The sequence below is a fragment of the Gossypium hirsutum genome, chromosome D06 (assembly GCF_007990345.1).
Source record: "Gossypium hirsutum isolate 1008001.06 chromosome D06, Gossypium_hirsutum_v2.1, whole genome shotgun sequence".
NCBI lineage: Eukaryota > Viridiplantae > Streptophyta > Magnoliopsida > Malvales > Malvaceae > Gossypium > Gossypium hirsutum.
The window spans coordinates 23954663-23973698 of NC_053442.1; the positions used below are offsets into that span (position 1 = coordinate 23954663).

The window sequence follows — 19036 nt, forward strand, 5'->3', positions numbered from 1 at the left end:
TTTTGCTTCTGGAAGGTTCCTTTATTACTGAGGAGATGGGTGATAATCAGAATAATCAGCTACCTCCTGTAGTGGTGGCAAATCTTGTAGGTCCTGCTCTTGTTCCTCGTGCTATGTACGATTATGCCAAGTCTAGTCTAATTAGGGCTGAATCGAGTATTGTGAGACATATTATTACTGCAAATAATTTTGAACTAACACCGAACATTATTCAGATGATTCAACAATTTGTTCAGTTCGATGGTTTGCAAGACGAAGACCCATATACTCATTTGGCCAGCTTTTTGGAAACTTGAGATACTTTCAAAATTGTTGGCGTCACTGGAAATGCCATTCGCCTACGATTATTCCGTTTCTCATTGAGGAATAAAGCTAAGCAGTGGTTGTACTCTTTACCACGAGGTTTCATCACTACATGAGATCAAATGACTGAGAACTTCCTACCGAAATACTTTCCTCCGGCTAAGACAGCCAAGTTGAGGAACGACATCTCTTCCTTTGTGCAGGTTGATTTAGAGACATTATATGATGCATGGGAGAGGTATAAGGATTTATTAGAAAGGTTCCCTCATCATGGGTTATCTCTATGGCTACAAGTTCAAACCTTTTATAGTGGTTTGAATCTCTCAACTAGGCAACTAATCGACGCAGCAGCTGGTGGAACTCTAAACATTAAAACATTCAAAGCAACTTATGAATTTATTGAGGAGATGTCACTGAATAATCATCAGTGGCAAGTCATGAGGACGAAGCCAATGAAAACAACTGGTGTTTTTAATTTAAATGCGATAACCATATTATCAAACCAAGTAGAAATATTAAATAGAAAATTTGATGATTTATATCTTTCTACGTAGGTAAATTAGGTGACGCAATACGGTACAAATGGAGGTGGAATAAATAATCTAGAATATTTACCCTTCGGTCCTAGTACGAAGAATGAACATATCAATTATATGAGTAATAATTCTAGAACTCAAAATAACCCTTATAGTAAAAACTATAATGCAGGTTGGAGAAACCACCCAAACTTCGCATGGGGTGATCAAGGAAATCAAAGATCACAACCACTTCCGGGTTTACAACAACCTTATCAGCTAGAGAAGAAGCCAAACCTTAAAGAGATGTTAGCAAAATTTATTTTGGCGTCAGAAACTCATTTTCAAAACACCGAGACAAATTTGAAAAGTCGACAAGCATCAATTCTTAGGCTCGAAAATCAGGTTGAATAGCTTGCTAAATTTATTTCAGAAAAGCAACAAGGTAGTTCACCCAGTAACACCGAACCTAAACCAAAAGAGCACATGAAAGTAGTTATATTGAGGAATGAAAAAGTGTTGGCTGAACCCGAAAAGAATCTACTACAGGAAACTGATAAGGTAAATGATGAGGGGGTAAAACTCGAAGAAATTTAGACATCAATGGTTAAAAAATATAAACCACCGATCCCGTATCAGGCCAAGTTGAAGAAAGACCGCATGGATGAACAATTTGGTAAATTTCTTGAACTTTTTAAACAATTACATATCAACTTACCTTTCGTTGAAGCTATTTCACAGATGCCCCCAAATGCAAAATTCTTAAAAGAGCTATTAACAAATAAAAGGAAGTTTGAAGAACTATCCACTGTGGAACTCAATGAGGAATGTTTAGCTATCCTCCAAAATAAACTGCCAACTAAGCTGAAAGATTTAGGAAGTTTTACTATTCCCTGTTTTATTGGTAGTTTAAATATTGAGAAAGTATTAGCTGATTTGGGTGCTAGTATTAATTTGATGCCTTATAAAATATTCAAGCAACTTGGGCTTGGGGAACCTAAACCCCCTAGGATGAGTATTCAATTAGCCGATAGATCTGTTAAATATCCTAGAGGTATTATTGAAGATGTACTTGTAAAGGTATATAAATTCATATTCCCTGTTGATTTTTTTGTGCTTGACATGGATGAGGGTAGTGAGGTACCTTTAATTTTAGGTTGCCCTTTTTTAGCCACTGCTAAGGCTGTCACTGATGTAGGTGATGGTAAACTTGTGCTTAGGATAGGTGATTAAGATATTACTTTTAAAATCTATGATGCCATACGATTCTCTAGAGAACAAAATGATTCATGTTATTTTATTGACTTTATTGACCATGTTATTCAAGATTCATTACAGGAAATTATTCATAACGACACGTTGAAATTGTGTCTTATTCAAGGAGAGGAGGTAGATAACGATACTACTATGATAAGTGAGATAAAAATTGATTTAGATTCTAATGAGTCTTCACTGAGACAGAAGAATTATAAGGGCATTGAGGTAAACGATGAATTAAAATTAAAACCCTCCATTGAATAACCTCTCAAATTGGAACTGAAGCAATTACCAAATCACTTAGAGTATGCATTTCTTGGAGACAATTCTACTTTGCCAGTAATTATTGCTTCAAATTTGAAGCCAAATGAGAAAGATGAGTTATTGCAAGTATTAAAGGAACATAAAAAAGCCATATCTTGAAAGATTTTCGATATCAGAAGGATCAATCCTTCTTTTTGCACCCATAAAATTTTAATAAAAGATGAGTATAAACCATGTGTGCAAGCTCAAAGAAGATTAAATCCTAACATAAAGGAAGTTGTTAAAGCTGAGGTAATTAAACTTCTAGATGCTGGAGTTATTTATCCTATTTCTGATAGTACTTGGGTGAGTCTTGTGCAGGTTGTTCCTAAGAAAGAAGGCATGACTATTGTAGCCAACGAGAAAAATGAGTTGATTCCAACGAGAACAGTCACGGGATGGAGAGTTTGTATTGACTATAGGAAGTTGAATGATGCCATAAGGAAAGATCATTTTCCTCTACCATTCATAGATCAAATGTTGGAGAGATTATCTGGTAACATGTATTATTGCTTCCTAGATGGACTTTCAGGCTACTTCCAAATCCTGATAGCTCCCGAGGACCAAGAAAAAATGACATTTACATGTCCATATGGTACGTTTTCTTATCAAAGAATGTCTTTTGGATTGTGTAATGCTCCTACTACTTTTCAGCGTTGCATGCTAGTAATTTTTGATGAACTTGTAGAAGACATTATGGAGGTATTTATGGATGACTTCTCAGTATTCGATAATTCTTTCCACCTCTGTCTTAAAAATTTAAAATGAGTTTTAATGAGACATGAGGAAACGAACCTTGTACTTAATTGGGAAAAATGTCACTTCATGGTTCGAGAAGGGATTGTGTTGAGCCATAAAATTTCTAGTAAAGGGATTGAGGTTGATAGAGTGAAAATTGAAATTATCAAAAAACTATCTCCCCCTAGTTTAGTTAAGGCTATTCGAAGCTTTTTAGGACATGTTGGATTTTATAGAAGGTTTATTAAAGATTTCTCTAAAATAGCTAAACCTTATTTGCTAGAAAAAGATGTGACGTCCAATATTAATCAAGAATGCTTAGAAACATTTAATACTCTTAAGGAAAAATTAATTAATGCATTGATTGTGGTTGCACCTGATTGGAATTTACCCTTTGAATTGATGTGTGATGCGAGTGATTTTGCAGTTGGTGCAGTTCTTGGATAGCGAAGAGACAAACATTTCCAGCCAATCTATTATGCTAGAAAGACTTTGATAGATGCACAGAAAATTACACTACTACAGAAAAAGAATTGCTAGCTGTGGTTTTGGCATTCGATAAATTTAGATCATATATAATATTGTCTAAAGTTGTTGTTTACACTGACCATTCTGCTCTTCGCTATCTTCTAACTAAATCGGATGCAAAACCTCGACTTCTAAGGTGGATTTTATTATTGCAGGAGTTCGATTTGGAAATCTAAGATAAGAAGGAAGCTAAAAATCTTGTAGCAGATCACCTTTCACGACTAAAGAATCCCCATCTTAAGGAATTTAATGAGAACGAGATAAATGACTCATTTCCTGAGGAACAACTCATGGTTATAACCAATTCTGAAGTTCCTTGGTTTACGGATATCACGAATTACCTGGCCACTAACATCCTACCAAAAGGGTTGACACATCACCAAAAGAAACGATTCTTTACCGATGTGAAAAATTATTTTTAGGAGGACCCTTTTCTTTTTCGTGTATGTGCAGGTTAAGTAATTTGAAGGTGTGTTACAAAATCATAAGCGAATAATATCTTGGAACACTGCCACTCAGGACCGATAGGAGGACATTACAGTGGAATTAAGACAGCACATAAAACGCTTGAATCAGGTTTTTATTGGCCCACACTATTCAAGGACACTAACAGGTATGTTGCTTCTTATAATAGATGCCAAAGATTAGGTAATATCTCTAAACGTGATGAAATGCCTCAAACTTATATACTTTCATGTAAAATTTTTGACATCTGGGCATTGATTTCATGGGCCCATTCCCTAGCTATTTTGCTAATAAATACATTCTAGTAGCAGTTGATTATATGTCAAAATGGGTAGAAGCTCAAGCTTTACCTACTAATAATGCTAGAGTGGTAGTTTGATTTCTTAAAAAGTTCTTTTCTCGATTTGGAACACCTAAAGAGATTATTAGTGATAAGGGTACACATTTTTGTAATGCTCAATTTGCTAATGTCCTTAATAAGTATAGGGTGTATCACAGAACAGCTACCCCTTATCACCCTCAAACTAATGGCCTAGTTGAAGTTGCGAATCGAGTACGTATCCTAGAAAAAACTGTGAAGTCAAATAGAAAGGATTGGGCGAATAAAAGTAGATGACGCTTTATGGGTTATAGGGCTACTTATAAGACACCCATAGGAACATCTTCTTACAGACTTGTATATGGAAAGAGTTGTCATTTACCACTTGAACTCGAACATAAAGCATTTTGGGCAATAAAATTTCTAAACTACGACCTTAATCTTGCAGGTGAGAAAAGATTGATGCAACTAAACGAGTTAGACGAGTGGCGAGCTAATGCTTACGAGAACTCAGGACTATATAAAGAAGTGACAAAGCGACACCATAACGCTTGTTTGAAGTAGCCCAAACAATTCACAGTTGGAGGTCCTGTCCTTTTATACAATTCAAAGCTCAAACTATTTCTCCGGAAACTAAAATCAAGATGGTCAGGTCCATTCGTGGTACAAACCATTTTCCCGTATGGTACGATAAAGGTAACACATCCGACATATGGCGCATGTAAGTTAAACGGACATCCACTCAAATTTTATAATGGTGACGATTTTAGAAATGATAGAGAGGAGCTTCGGCTTCGCGAATACAAGGTAAGTTTAGCTTAGACTCTAAATAAGCGCTTCTCGAGAGGCAACCCAAATGTTTAACTTTTGCTAATGCTTTTAATTCCATTACATGCTAATTTAAAATCTAAAAAAAATGTGTGTTTTTTACTCACACGGCCTGAACACATGGGCATGTTGCAGGCCGTATATGAAATGGGGTAATCGACAGTAAGTTAAACGGCCTGGCGACATGGCCGTGTGACCCACACGGGCTTGTGGGATCTCACATGGGCATGGGATAAGCGAAGGAAAACACACACAGGCGTGTCCTAGGCTGTGTGAAACCTGGAGCTATTTTTTCCAATTTTAAATCAAGTCAGAGAGTTACATGGGCAAGACACACAGCCGTTTGAGAGACACGACCGGGCCACACAGGCGTGTGGGAGTCCACACAGGCGTGTCCATGGTCGTGTGAAAACTGGGTTAATTTTTAATTGCACATGGGCTGAAAATACTCCTCGCGGTTGTGTGGCCCAAACCCTAAAATTCCTTTCTCAATTTATCTTTTTCTTCTTCCTCAACCAAGCCACCCCTTCTATTTTATTTTATTTATTATTTCTTATATTATTTATTTTTATTTTACTAATTTTATTTATTATTCTTATACTTAGATTTTAAATTTATTTTAATTTTTCTACTATTTATATTATTTTTAGTTTTTTTACTATTATTATTACAATTACCTTTAAGTTTATTGGTATCATTTAGTTTATTATTATTATTTTTTCCGTTTATTTTTTATTTATCTTTCTTTTTATTTTTTATTTTTTAAACTTACTTTAATTATTATATTTTGAAATATATTTTATGGTTGTTTCTAATCGAGTTATGACCCCTTAATCTTCTCTATTATTTGTGTTTATTTTCTTATTAGTTTACTCAGAATCATGCGTACATTTAGATTTTTACTACAATTCCGTTTTTCACTATTCTGGGAATTTCATCCAATATTCAGGGCAGTTTCAGTTTTCTCCCTCTCTTATGATATTTTGTTTATACTATGATTATATCTGTTTGTACATTAATTACAATGTACATATTAAGCGTGGGGAGGTTATTTATATATTTATTAGAAAATCCATGAATTATGTCTTGTGTTTAACTAATTTTCTCATACTTCTATTTGAATGAATTTTTATCGATTTGTGATTTTTATTGATGTGTTTTGGATTAAATTCATAGATATTTGTGCATTGGTTGTTTTAAACTTTAAGACATGAGAGAATCAAGCATGGTAAGTTTATTTTCAGAATTAAAAATTTTAGGTTGTTTCCCTGAATTGAGGTATTACCTTGAAATTTTAAATTTACAAGTTTGACATCAAAAACCATAATTTGTTGTGAGATTTTGAGCCTTTAGAGAATACATTTTTCTTGCTCATTTTATTATTGGTTATGAGTGTCAATTTGATTTGTTATTCTAGAATTTGCTTCAATTATGCATGTCGAGACCACACCTTTAATTTGATATACTGAGATGATAAAGACACTTAGGTTTTAACTGATTTATCCCATAAAAGCCTACCTTGTTAATTAACCCTTAGTGAACCCCGTTGAGCCTAACACACCGTTTCATAATTTACCCACTAATTGTAACCCATAACTCATTTTTTTTGTTCATTGAGGATTTTTCCCATTTTATCGAGATTTGATTTGGTTAGTTGCCTAACTATGCTCTTTTGTTTGATTTGTTGAATTATCTATTATTGTAAAAAAATCAAAAAAATCAAAAATAAAAGAAAATAAAAAATATTGATTATTATTTAGTTCTATGATTGAGCTTGAACAGTTAAATTAATATTTTGAGAAGAAGATCATTTTCTTATTCTTGAATAGTTCTTAATTTATTCACTTGCTTTTAATTCAACATTTGCTTAATTTTCTAGTTTGGTAATTTATCAATTTGATCTCAATTTTAACCAACTTTTTTAGCCTTTCTCCACACCCTTAACCTAAGCCCCATTACAACCTCTTAAAGACCTTTTGATTTGTGTATCATATCATTTTATAGTGGTGGAGATTTGATTTTCATGCAAGCCTATGGTAATGACTTTTCTTCTTTGACTATTGAGTGCTTATTCTTGAACCTTAAATACTTCGAGTGATTTGAGTGAACCTTTAGTGAGGATGTCGATTCTTGTCAATTTTGAATTAAAGGTAATTACTTAGATAAAGGGGAATACCTATGTTTTCATGCTTTAAAAATGTTTGACTTGGATTGTTTGAATCTTTAGTGCTCTTTTAGTTGAATTATCAATGTATGATTATTTGTGAATTATGTCAAAACATTATTGATGAGAATTATAAGTTGAGAAAGATTAATTTTAATTGTGAGTTGAGGATTTTGCTTGAGGACAAGCAAACACTTAAGTGTGGGGATATTTGATAAACCATAAAAGTAACATATTTTTAATCTCATTCTTGATGCGTTTTTGGATGATTTATTATGTAAATTAGTGAATTTGATGCTCCTAATCCTTTAAACTCGTGTTTCTATACTTGGGTGAGCATAGGGGAGTGAAAGGAGCGAAAAACAAGCCAAAATTGGACAAAAATAGTTGTTTTCAGGATCCATACGGCCTGGGCATTTCCACATGGGCTAGCCACACGCCCATGTGCCAGCCCATGTCAATTTCGCAACCTGCTTCCCAGATACGCGGAAAAACCTAATTTTTAGGCTTTCTGAGCATTCTAAAGTCTATAAATACGAATTAGAAGAAGACCTAAGGGAGGACGCATAGAAGATCAAAGAAAAGACTCGAAGAACACCATCGGAACCAACTCAGAAGTGGATCTCCTTCAAGATTGAAGATCTCCTTTTAACTTCCTTAAAAGTTTTATTGAATTTCTTTATGTCTTGTGGTTTTTTGACTTTAGGATGTTTTTATTCAGGATTATGAACTAATCCCCTAGATACCTAGGGGAGATGAAACATTTGATGAATCCTATTATTTAATTTCTGTTTTACACGATAAATACTTGATTCTTGTTCTCATTATGCATGTTTATTTTGTGTTTTAATATTTTTGGGATATTAATTCATGTTTAATGTGCTTATTTCAGTGGAGCAAAAGTCCCTGTTTGGGAGTAGATCTAGCATAATTGAGTGGAGTTGCATGCAATCCTAGAAATAAGACGACATAAATCTACGGGATTAGAGTCAAATCTAATAGGGGAATTCATAGATCGAGTTAATGCGACAATAGGGGTTTTAATTAGAAAGTGATTTCAATTAATCAACCTAGAGTTAGTTGTTTTTACTCTCAAAATAGATATTAACATGATTTAGAGATTTCTATGGATCAAGACACAAGTGAATAAATCATTTAATTTAGATTCAGAATAATAGGTAAAGTCTAGGTGGATTCTTTCTTGGGTATTGTCTTTATCTTTGGTTATCTTCGATTATTTTCCCATTTCATTCTCTGTTGCGGTCGTAGTTAAACTAGATTAGTAAATTTATATTAAAAACAATCACTTCAATTTATCGGCTAAATAATACAAAAACGGCAAGTACTAGTACTTTTAGTCCTCGTGGATACGATATTCCCTCCTCACCATAGCTATACTATTGTTCGATAGGTGTGTTTGCCTTTGTCGTAATTATAGTTAGTTTAGTGACCATCATGATATATGATTAGGGATTAACATGAATTGTGTATGAATTGATTGATATTAGAATTTGAGATTGAATGTATGCAATTGATTGAATTTGTATTATATTGATTTGAATCATGAAAATACCACAAAACGATATCGCTCAGCGTATGGTTTGTTTTTCCGTGCACAAGTTTAGGTTCATCTTGAGGTCACGAGAAGTGATTCTAGCATCCAAGAGGCAATCTTTGACTCAATATTGTTTGTATAGTCTTTTTTGTTCGTTATATGGCATGTACCTAGGTTCAGTCGATTTTTGCATATTATACGATATGTCATTTTAGATTTTAGATTAGTGAATTAGAAATGGTCAAATGGTTGGATTGTGTGGGTGAAGTTGACAATTAAATTCTTTATATGAGCATATGAACTACTTGTGATCATACTCAAATGTATATGTCCATTTGATAATGTTTTGAAATTGCATAAGTGTCAAACATGGTATGTATAAATATGAATTACAAATGAATTTGTGAATGATGAAATATGTTGGAAATGTATATTGGAAATGACATTTTGGTTGAAATTGAAGTTGGTGTTGATGGAAACGAATTACTAGATGATACAAGTTGGTGCCATTTTGGCCATTTTCAAAACAAAAGGTCGTGTTGCAACAACATACTCTTAATGCCGCTATGAGACCTAGTCAATGAGTTACGTCGTGACGAGGAAACCCTGAAGCCGTGACGTCAACCCAACATTTTGAATTATTTATGGTTTGGTCCTAATTTGACCTCGAGTTAGTGATAGAGCTTTCGTAAGCTCATATAAGACCCAAAAATGATTACATATCATACTATACATGTGTATTACTCATATTTGGATGTTTAATGGTTCAAAGTTGAATGTAATTATTTGAAGTTGCCCCGACAAGGAATGCGTAACACCCCTAACCCACATCCGTCATCAGAATAAGGTTTCGGTGCATTATCGATCAAATGGACATAATTTCAAACATTTCATATTATATAATATTCAAGTCAAAACCAATCAAATTCATATATCCTAGGTGCCTAACCAATGTACCCTCATTGGTACCACAATTATATCATCAAATCATATCATCAAAGTATCATTCAAGTCTAATTTATAAACATGCCAAATTCAAATCTATTTTGCCTATTTCATGAGCACTTAAACATAGAATTAAATTCACGTGCACCTATCTAGATTTAGTTCAATTTATCATGCCATAATATGGCTTCAAAAACAAACACATATTTATATGTATATAACTAACCAATATTAACTTATAATCTTATTACAATTAATATACAAAATAACTATTAATTAGACACCCTAGGTGTAATACCCAATTATTGCCTGAGGCCCAAAACCATTTGCACAGCCCAATAAACTAAATACATGCGGCCCAAAATAGCCCAATTTCATTAATTCAAGCCCAAATCTAGCCTAACCCAATTAACCTAATCCTAAAATGATTCTAAGAACCCTAATTTGCCCTGCGCCGTACATGCTCTCCACGTCGCATTAACTTCCAGCGCCGCGCACGCCCCACGTCGTGGTAGTCCCGCACTTCGCGTGCTCTCCGCTCACACACGCACGCACCTGCAAATCACGAACAACATCAGTTTGTATATACACACGAAATTTGTAAAAAAAGGTTCGGCTATAAAAAGGACAATCAATCTTTGTAACGGGGTTAGCAAATTTTTGTACCGAAATCGAAAAGAAAATAGACCGAAAAAAACATTTTTGAAGGTGGGATTTTGTTTTTTTTCTTTCTCTGTTCTTTTACTGTTTTTTTAATTTATCTAGTTCTTTTCTTTTGCTTCTTTAAAAAAACAACAAATAAACAAAAACGAGGAAGAGAGTAAAGGAAACTTACTGGTGTGGCGTCGTTGAAGCTCCTTTGTTTCGTCGCCATTGGAGCAGAGGAGGAGTTTTCAGAGGGAGAGCATTACGGTGCAATATCAAAGAAAGAAAGAAAATGGATTTTAGGGTTTAAAAGGGGGTTTTTATTTGATTTTAAGTTGATGGGTTATTTATAATTTAGGCCCTTCATTTTTTTATGGTTTTCAAAATTATTGTTTTCCTTTTTTATGTTTTCAAATTTTTCCATGAAACATTGTTAATGTTTTGATTTAATCCAATGTTGCGCAATGCTTTGAGTGGTTTGGGTAAATTGTTTTTTTTGGTCCTCCCCCTGGTTGCGCTTGTTTAAATTACTCCCTCTCTTGTTTTATTTTCAAATTCAGCTCTCAAATTCTGTTTGGTTTTTAAATTTAATCCTTAATTTGTTTTTTAGTTTTTTATTATATTGTTTATATTGTTTTTTAGTATAATTATTATTATAATATTATTATTGCACGTATATATTTGCGCATATATATGTTAATATATATGTATATTCTAAATGTTTTAATACATATATGTAGTACGTATATATTTTATTATCACATCATTTTATTTTTATAGTTTATATATATTTTATATACATTCATATTTTTTATAATATTTATAATTTCATGTTTTATAATTCATATGTTCATACATTTTTATAACATGTACATATATTTTTGCATTCTTTTCAAGGCTTATTATAAATATTTTCTATTTTTTTAATACATTATACTTATACATTTTTTAAATGTATTAATATATTTTATATGTATTTTGTCACTGTTTTATTTTTATGATTTATGCATTTTTCTCTCATGTACATATTTGCAAAATTCGTTTATATATCATACTTATGTATACATATAATTTGAATTAAATTTTTTGTTTCATATTGCATTCACATTTTTTTAACACATTTTTTAAAAATATATTTTGATTTCGTCAAAATATTAAAATCATTTTTTTATGTTTTTCCAAAGGCTTTCAAAATAAAAACGATATTCAAAGTTAGGGATTTTCGAGGAAAATTGAGTCCTAACGTATTGGGTTCCGATTTTTTTGTTAATTCCAAATAATCGAGAATATTCGTTATTTAAAATGTATAAGTATAAAAATCATTTCCGGGAACTTAATTTGTGATGTCCTAACGTATTGGGCATGACATATTGCCTTCTCGAAATGAAGATTTTCTTTAAAAACAAAATAGCAATATTCAAAGTTCGGGGGTTTTGAGAAATTGTACCCTAACGTATTGGGTCTCGATTTCTTTATCTAACTTGAACAATTGATTATCCTTTTCAGATTTCATCATTTGAGTTTTTAAAAAATATATATTTTTAACCCTCTACACTAAGACATTAAATAATCAATTTGGTACCGATTTTTGGGCGTTACGAGGGTGCTAACCCTTCCTCGTGCGTAACTGACTCCCGAACCTGTTTTCTCAAATTTCGCAGACCAAAATCGTTTTTAAGGTGAGCCGATGACACATCAATCAAGGATCGGTGGCGACTCCAATTTTTGTTTTTTTTAAAGTCGATAACTAAAATTTTTGTTTTCAAAAAAATGGTTTCGACACTAGGTACATGCCGACACATTTCAAAAGGATAAACATCACCATGTTTGAGTTCGGGACCATTGTTGGATGCTGAATCGGCGATCAAAATTATGTACCTAACCTGCGCACGGAAAACAAAACCGTACGTTGAGTAAAAAATCAGTGGTATTTCTATAATCCGAATATATAAAGATAAAAAAATTTACAAATAAACGATGGAAATATAAACACATATTAATATTTAAATATTACAACAACCATATGCCAACTCTTTGAATTCATACATAATAGCATATCATATTTAATTTGTTTCAAAAATATCTCAATTCTCATTCTTGCTATATAAATAGCTTTTCATAATATAATCCACATTTCATTTATACAATTTCTTTATCCATTCCATATTCAATTCATGAGTATATAACTCATATTTTCCATGTATTTGCAACATATTTCACATTCTATTTTCAATTCACTATTTCACTTCCATTTCTCATACCATGTCATTTCAATATCAATTATAGAACTTTATTATTCATTTACCCCTATTAACACGACTCGGACTCGGACGGATACACGGATCCAACCAAACACGCTAGTTTGGCACCCAGTGCCTCATCGGATAATTCGAAGTAATAATTTGACACTCAGTGTCTCATCGGCTAAACCGAAGTAAATTAGCACCCAATGCCTCATTGAATTAATCCAAAGTAGTAAATTGACACCCAGTGTCTCATCGACTTGAAGTCGAAGGAATCCTTGAACTCTTCCAATCCTATGGCATGCCATCTATATCCGACTCAGCCCAATACAGTTAATAGGGTTCCAGTTCACTTTTCAAATACAACCAATATTCATTTCAATTAAAATAATTAATATATTCAATATATACATACCAATTCAATCAATATAAATTTAATAAAATCATCACATACTAAATCAACCCATTTCAATTGCAAAACACAATAATTCTCACCTCAACACTTACCATATACATTAAATTGAATTATAACAATTAAAAACTAAATTCGGATTATAGAAATAGAAACCAGAAATTCCGAGCTATTTTTTGTCTACTTTATCTTTTTTCTTTTTAGTCGAGGATTCCGGTACGACATTAACAATTGAACTTTGAACAATTAAAGCCCCTAAGGTTGTTGCTTTCTCTTTCCTTTCTTTCCTTTTTCTTTTCTTCCTTTCTTTCTTTTTCTTTTTGTTTCATTTCTATCTTTCTTTCTTTTTATTTATTCTTTATTTGTTTTATTATACATTATTATATTATTATTTTGTTTCATTATAATATAATATAATACTTAAGTAAATATTTAATATATTGTCAAAATCATTTTTTGATAAAAGGGTCGACTTTTTATTTAAAAACGAAAACGAAAATGGGAGTCGCCACCGATCATTTTTATGAGGTGTGATCGAGTCACCTTGTGAAACGGTTGTTTAATAAACAATTTGGATTTATTAAAACAACGCTTTTGGTCTGCAAAATTCTTAAAAAAAGGGTTCGGGAGTCGGTTACGTACGAGGAAGGATTAGCACCCTCGTAATGCCCAAAATTGGTACCTAGTTGATTAATTAGTGTCTTAGTGTCAAGAATTAAAAACTTTGAAGAGATTTAAAATACGATCATTTATTAAAATATTAAAATCTTCAAGAAAGACACATATTTCACGTTAATCGAGAAAGAAAATTACGTCCCGTAAGTTAAGACACAATGTCTAAAATTTCCGATACGAGAATGAATGCCGAAAAATTTACTTATTTCGAAAGATATTCGATTATCTCGGTTTTAGAAAAGACCATATTCCGTAAGTTAAAACACGATCTTTCATTAATTCTCGAGATTATTAAAAATTCATGCTTAAAAAAGGGTTCGTGTGTTTGGATTTGTTGGACTTTTCAAATATTAAAATATGAAGTTTTATTTTTCTTTCTTTGAAAACAAAATTTTTAATGTCGGGTAAAATGAACCACAATTTTGTGATAAAATGTGAAATGAATTTTGATGTCGATATACATAGCAAATAATAATAAATGAACAGCAACATGAAGAATAAAATACAGGAAACAGGCGGAAAATAATAAACAAAACAAATAATAAGGACAACAAATAAAAAAACAGTTTAAAACTTAATATTATAAAATAAATATTATATGAAACAATCTAAGAATAATATTAATAATAATGATAATGATAATAATGATAATTTAAAGTTTCAAAATTATATAAAAGGATAAAAAATGATATAATAAAATAAACATATTTACAGTATTTAAGTATATAAATATATAAAAATATAATAAAAATAATAATGCAAAACTCTTTGATTTAATAATATAGTAAAAGAACAACATGTAAATAAAAAAAAGGGGAAATAGTAATAGTAATAATATTAATAATAAATTAATTAGTTTAATAATATAATAATAAAAATAATAATAGAAAATAATAATGACAATTTAATTAATTTTAAAACATGGGAATAATAAATAGGTATATGAGTACAAAGGGTAAAATAATAATAGTGGTAATAATATTAAAATAATCAATTTAAAAATAAAATAGCTAAAATAACAAAAAAGGGACTAAATTGAACCTTAAAATAAAATTCGGGGGCAAATCTATAAATAAATAAAAGGAGAGGACTATTCTAAATGCGCGAATAACATGGAGGGACTGCAAGGGTAATTTTCCTTTCTCCTCCAAAACGACGTCGTTCAAATAGGGACTAAACTAAAATCGCCGAAAAAACACGGGTAAAATTAAAAAATAAAAAAAAAACTCAATTGCAATCAAATAAAAAAGTGGAAGGACTAAAAGGGCAAATAACCCAAAACTTGAAAACGCGCGGATCCCCTGGGTTGGATTGGGTCGAAGCGCGGGTTGAGCCAAAACGACGTCGTTTTGGTGCCTGAGAGGCCCGCCCAAAACGACGTCGTTTTGGAGGCCTATAAAAGTTAAGTTTTAAACAAAAAAAAATCATTTAGTCCCTGGTTTCAGAAAAAAAAAAGTTGAGAGCTATCCCCTCTCCTTCTGGTCTGAGCCCAGAGTCCGGCGACGGGGACTGCCATGAATTTGCCGCCCACGCCGCCGCGGATGATGGCCGGACCACCCCAGGTGAGTTTTTTTCGCCTTTATTTATTTATTTATTATATTTGTGTATAGTTCTTTTTTTAAAAAAAATAAAACGAAAATAAAAGAAACTTTAAATAACAAAACTGTTTTTTAGGCTAAAATAGAAGAAAATATTGACCTTTGCCCGTTCTTTTTCTTTTCTGCTTTTGTTGCTTTTCTGTTTTTGTATATTTGGATCTGTTTTTTTTTAATCTAAAAAAAAAGAACCCCCTATTATAGATTTTCCCATGGCATTTATAGCCATTTTTACAAAGTTTTCATTGTTTATTCTTTCTTGTCACTTATTGCAGGCAAGTGGGTGAAGCAGGTGCACAGCAGTGGCAGAAGGCAGGTGGGCAGAGGCATGCGGTGGTGGCAGAAGGCAGGTGACGGTAGTGGGGCAGTTGACCAGAAGACCTAGGTGCAGCGCACCTAAGGTTTGAAAATTCTTTGTTTTTTTTTTCTGTTATGGGTTTGGACTATTAGGGTTTAGATAATTGGGCTTGTGAATTTGGGCTTGTAGTTGGGTTCTATTTGGGTTTGTAATATTTGGACTATTTTGCTGTTTGGGTTTTGGTGTTTGGGTTTTGCCCTGGGCAAATTTGGGCCTATACATATATAGTAACTTAAAGTTTTATAATGATTTCACAAAAAAAAAATCTACCTTATGTCGCGTCATAAAGAAACAATGGCATAATTACTTCTTTAGTCCTTTTAGTTTTTCTTTAATTTATAATTCAACTTTCACCTTATATGCAATTTAGTCCTTATACCTAATTTACTTTTAATTCAAGTAAATTCACTTAATCGAAACCTAATAAACTACACAACTAGCTTCATAAATATTTACGAGTCCGATTTACAAGAATAGAGTCCCGGGAATGCACTTTTTTTTAAATTTGGTTCTTTTTAATTAATTAACCATCGAAACGTTAAAATTTCTTAACGAAACTTTAATACCACCTTAATGGCACTCCGTAAATATTTGTAAAAATATTTACGGCTCAGTTTATAAAAACAAGGTCCCATACCTTATTTTCTAAAACCACTTGAACTTAATAAATCACTTATATAACATAAATTATCAAATCAAAAGCCTTTTTAAAAATCACATTTGACTCGTAAATATTAAATAATAATATTTACGAACTTACTCGTCAGATTTGGTGGCCCTAAAACCACTGTTTTTGACACCACTAAAAAAATAGGTTGTTACAGAATGTAGCGCTCTGTAGCTCAAACCTGGCGATCGAGTTGAGTATCAAGGTGTTACAATGCCTCCGCAAGTTCGGTAAGAAAAATTGCCACGATTCCATGTTCTCAACCTTCACAATGATGAAGGCTATTGGTAGTACGTTCCAGTTACCGTCTTGTGCAGCCGTAATAATGAGGATTTGTGTATATTTCCCATACAACTAGGTTCTATCAACTTGCACAAGTGACTTAAAGTGGGGAAATGCCCTAACACATGGATTTAATGTCCAGAACAAGCAGTGGAAAATTCTTTTCCTCGGATTTAGTTATTCATCCAGTTTATAAGTAGGCAGTGTCTGCAAGTCAACTATAGTCCCTGGCACATACTCTTGTATTGTGGCTAACTACCCCTGAAGTTCATCGTATGAAGCATCACAATCTTCGTACAATTATTCCATCGCCATATGTTTAGCCTACCATGCTTTCTTATATGATGCCCAGTACTGAAATCGAGATTACATACTGACAATTAAGACCGATACAGAAATGGTAAGCATGCCTTTCACCAAGTTTCCCATGATTTTGCGTCATCTGTGAAACAGTACATGTGTGAGGCCTTACATAGTTTTGAATCTCCTACAATTGCGACCTTTACATCAATGCAGCTCGTACCCGCCAGTTGCAACCTTCTGCAAACCTCCAACATTCCTCACTATATAATGTCGGTTTAAATACAACAACTTTGTATTCTACTGACACTTTCACGCTATACTTCTTCATAGAAAATACACATTCCTCTTTGTTTGGGAATTGTTAACCTACAACAAACTCTTCTAATTCAAAATCTGGTGTCAACCTGTGAGAAGGTATTATATTTAGGTACTCAGGAAACTTAGATGCATGCGTAGCATCGAGATCTATGCTCAACACGTAGGCTGAAAGATCATTCCGTATAATAATGTCACAAGTCGAGTTTCTAAGCGAATGGGCATATACATTATCATCATCGTTGTACCTTTATCATCAATATCATACGGGACCTCATCGAGATCAGGATCACTAAAATCTTCACCTTAGTGATCAGAATCACCATTATTATCAAGTCCTTGTTCACCATCTGTATCGAAACCAATCACCAATGGATGTATCTGTAAATGAGGACCTAGATTAAGGTAATTGTACACAATATGAGCACAATGTGGATTGCCACCCCCATGTTGATGTTGCTCCATGATCGCATAACATTCAGATCAAAGTCAAACCCGTATACAAAAGATCACTTATCAACAGACTCTCTCAGAATCTCTGTATACGGGTCATGAACTCCATATTGATTTAAGGGAGTGACATTTTGTACAGGTTCAACATCTGCTAACTTAACAAACAACTCAACCGGCTTAACGTTGCCGGGCAAGCAATATAATGCGATCATAGTCTCTACATTATCATCCTCTACAAGTTCCATCTCCCTATATTTGCACGTCAAATTGGAAATTTGTAGAATAGTCTAGACATCCTGCTCCCACAACGTCGAATGATTTTCGCACTAATCTTTTGTTTGATTTCATCAAGTTTTACACTATTATTAAACCTCATCACTATTTGATGGCGTGATTCAAATATACAACCAACTTTTTTTTGAAAAATTACCCCTATCGAAATGGACATGTACGAAGAATTAGTTATTCATCTTCGATTCTAAATATGTAAACTAAATTAAAAATAAAAATATATATTAGTTCCTATTAAAACAACTCTATACCATTTTAAAGCAATAAAATAACTTTTTATCATATAATATAACTTGCATCTCATACTATTAGTTATCAATATATAGCCACATAATCATACATAATAGTAAAATAAAATAAAAATACATAAAAATAATTACAAACTAACATTATCAATTCAAACTTGAATTTTGAAGTTTAAAAAAAAAACTTGAATTCTAAAATAGAAAACAAATATTGTTGATATTCAATCTTGATTTCTAACAACTCTTTTTCTCTCTCCTTTTATTTGGAACTCATAAACAACCAAAATTTTATTTTTTGGCCGAGAAAAGGGTTTATATAAGGGTTTGGTGTCGCCACACAGTCAAGTGGTATGTAACAGCCTGATTTTCAGTGGTGTCGAAAACAGTGGTTTCGGGACTACAAAATCGATGAGAAAGTTTGTATAACTAGTATTTAAATTATACAAGTCTATAATAATTTTTATAGTGAATTTTGATTTGAGGAATTTTAATTAATTGAATTAACAATTAGTATGTGTGGTTTAGTCCAAAAGTCAAGTGGTTGTTGAAAATGAGGTATTGGGGACTCGTTTTTGTGATTTTAGACCATAAATATTTTTATTGAATATTACAGAGTTGTATTCTATGTGAAT

General features: G+C 32.5%; 1 long non-coding RNA gene and 1 other non-coding gene across 2 annotated transcripts; both read right to left on the reverse strand.

Moving 5' to 3' along the window:
* Positions 1–473: 473 nt before the first annotated feature.
* Positions 474–580, reverse strand: LOC121218818 (small nucleolar RNA R71). Its single transcript, XR_005915295.1, has one exon. It is a non-coding gene; the product is annotated as a small nucleolar RNA R71 (small nucleolar RNA).
* A 9556-nt stretch (positions 581–10136) lies between these two features.
* LOC121218326 (uncharacterized) lies at positions 10137–10899 on the reverse strand. Its single transcript, XR_005914563.1, has 2 exons — positions 10756–10899; positions 10137–10475 (listed from the first exon to the last, which is right to left on the reverse strand). It is a non-coding gene; the product is annotated as an uncharacterized lncRNA (long non-coding RNA).
* Between the last annotated feature and the right edge of the window lie 8137 nt (positions 10900–19036).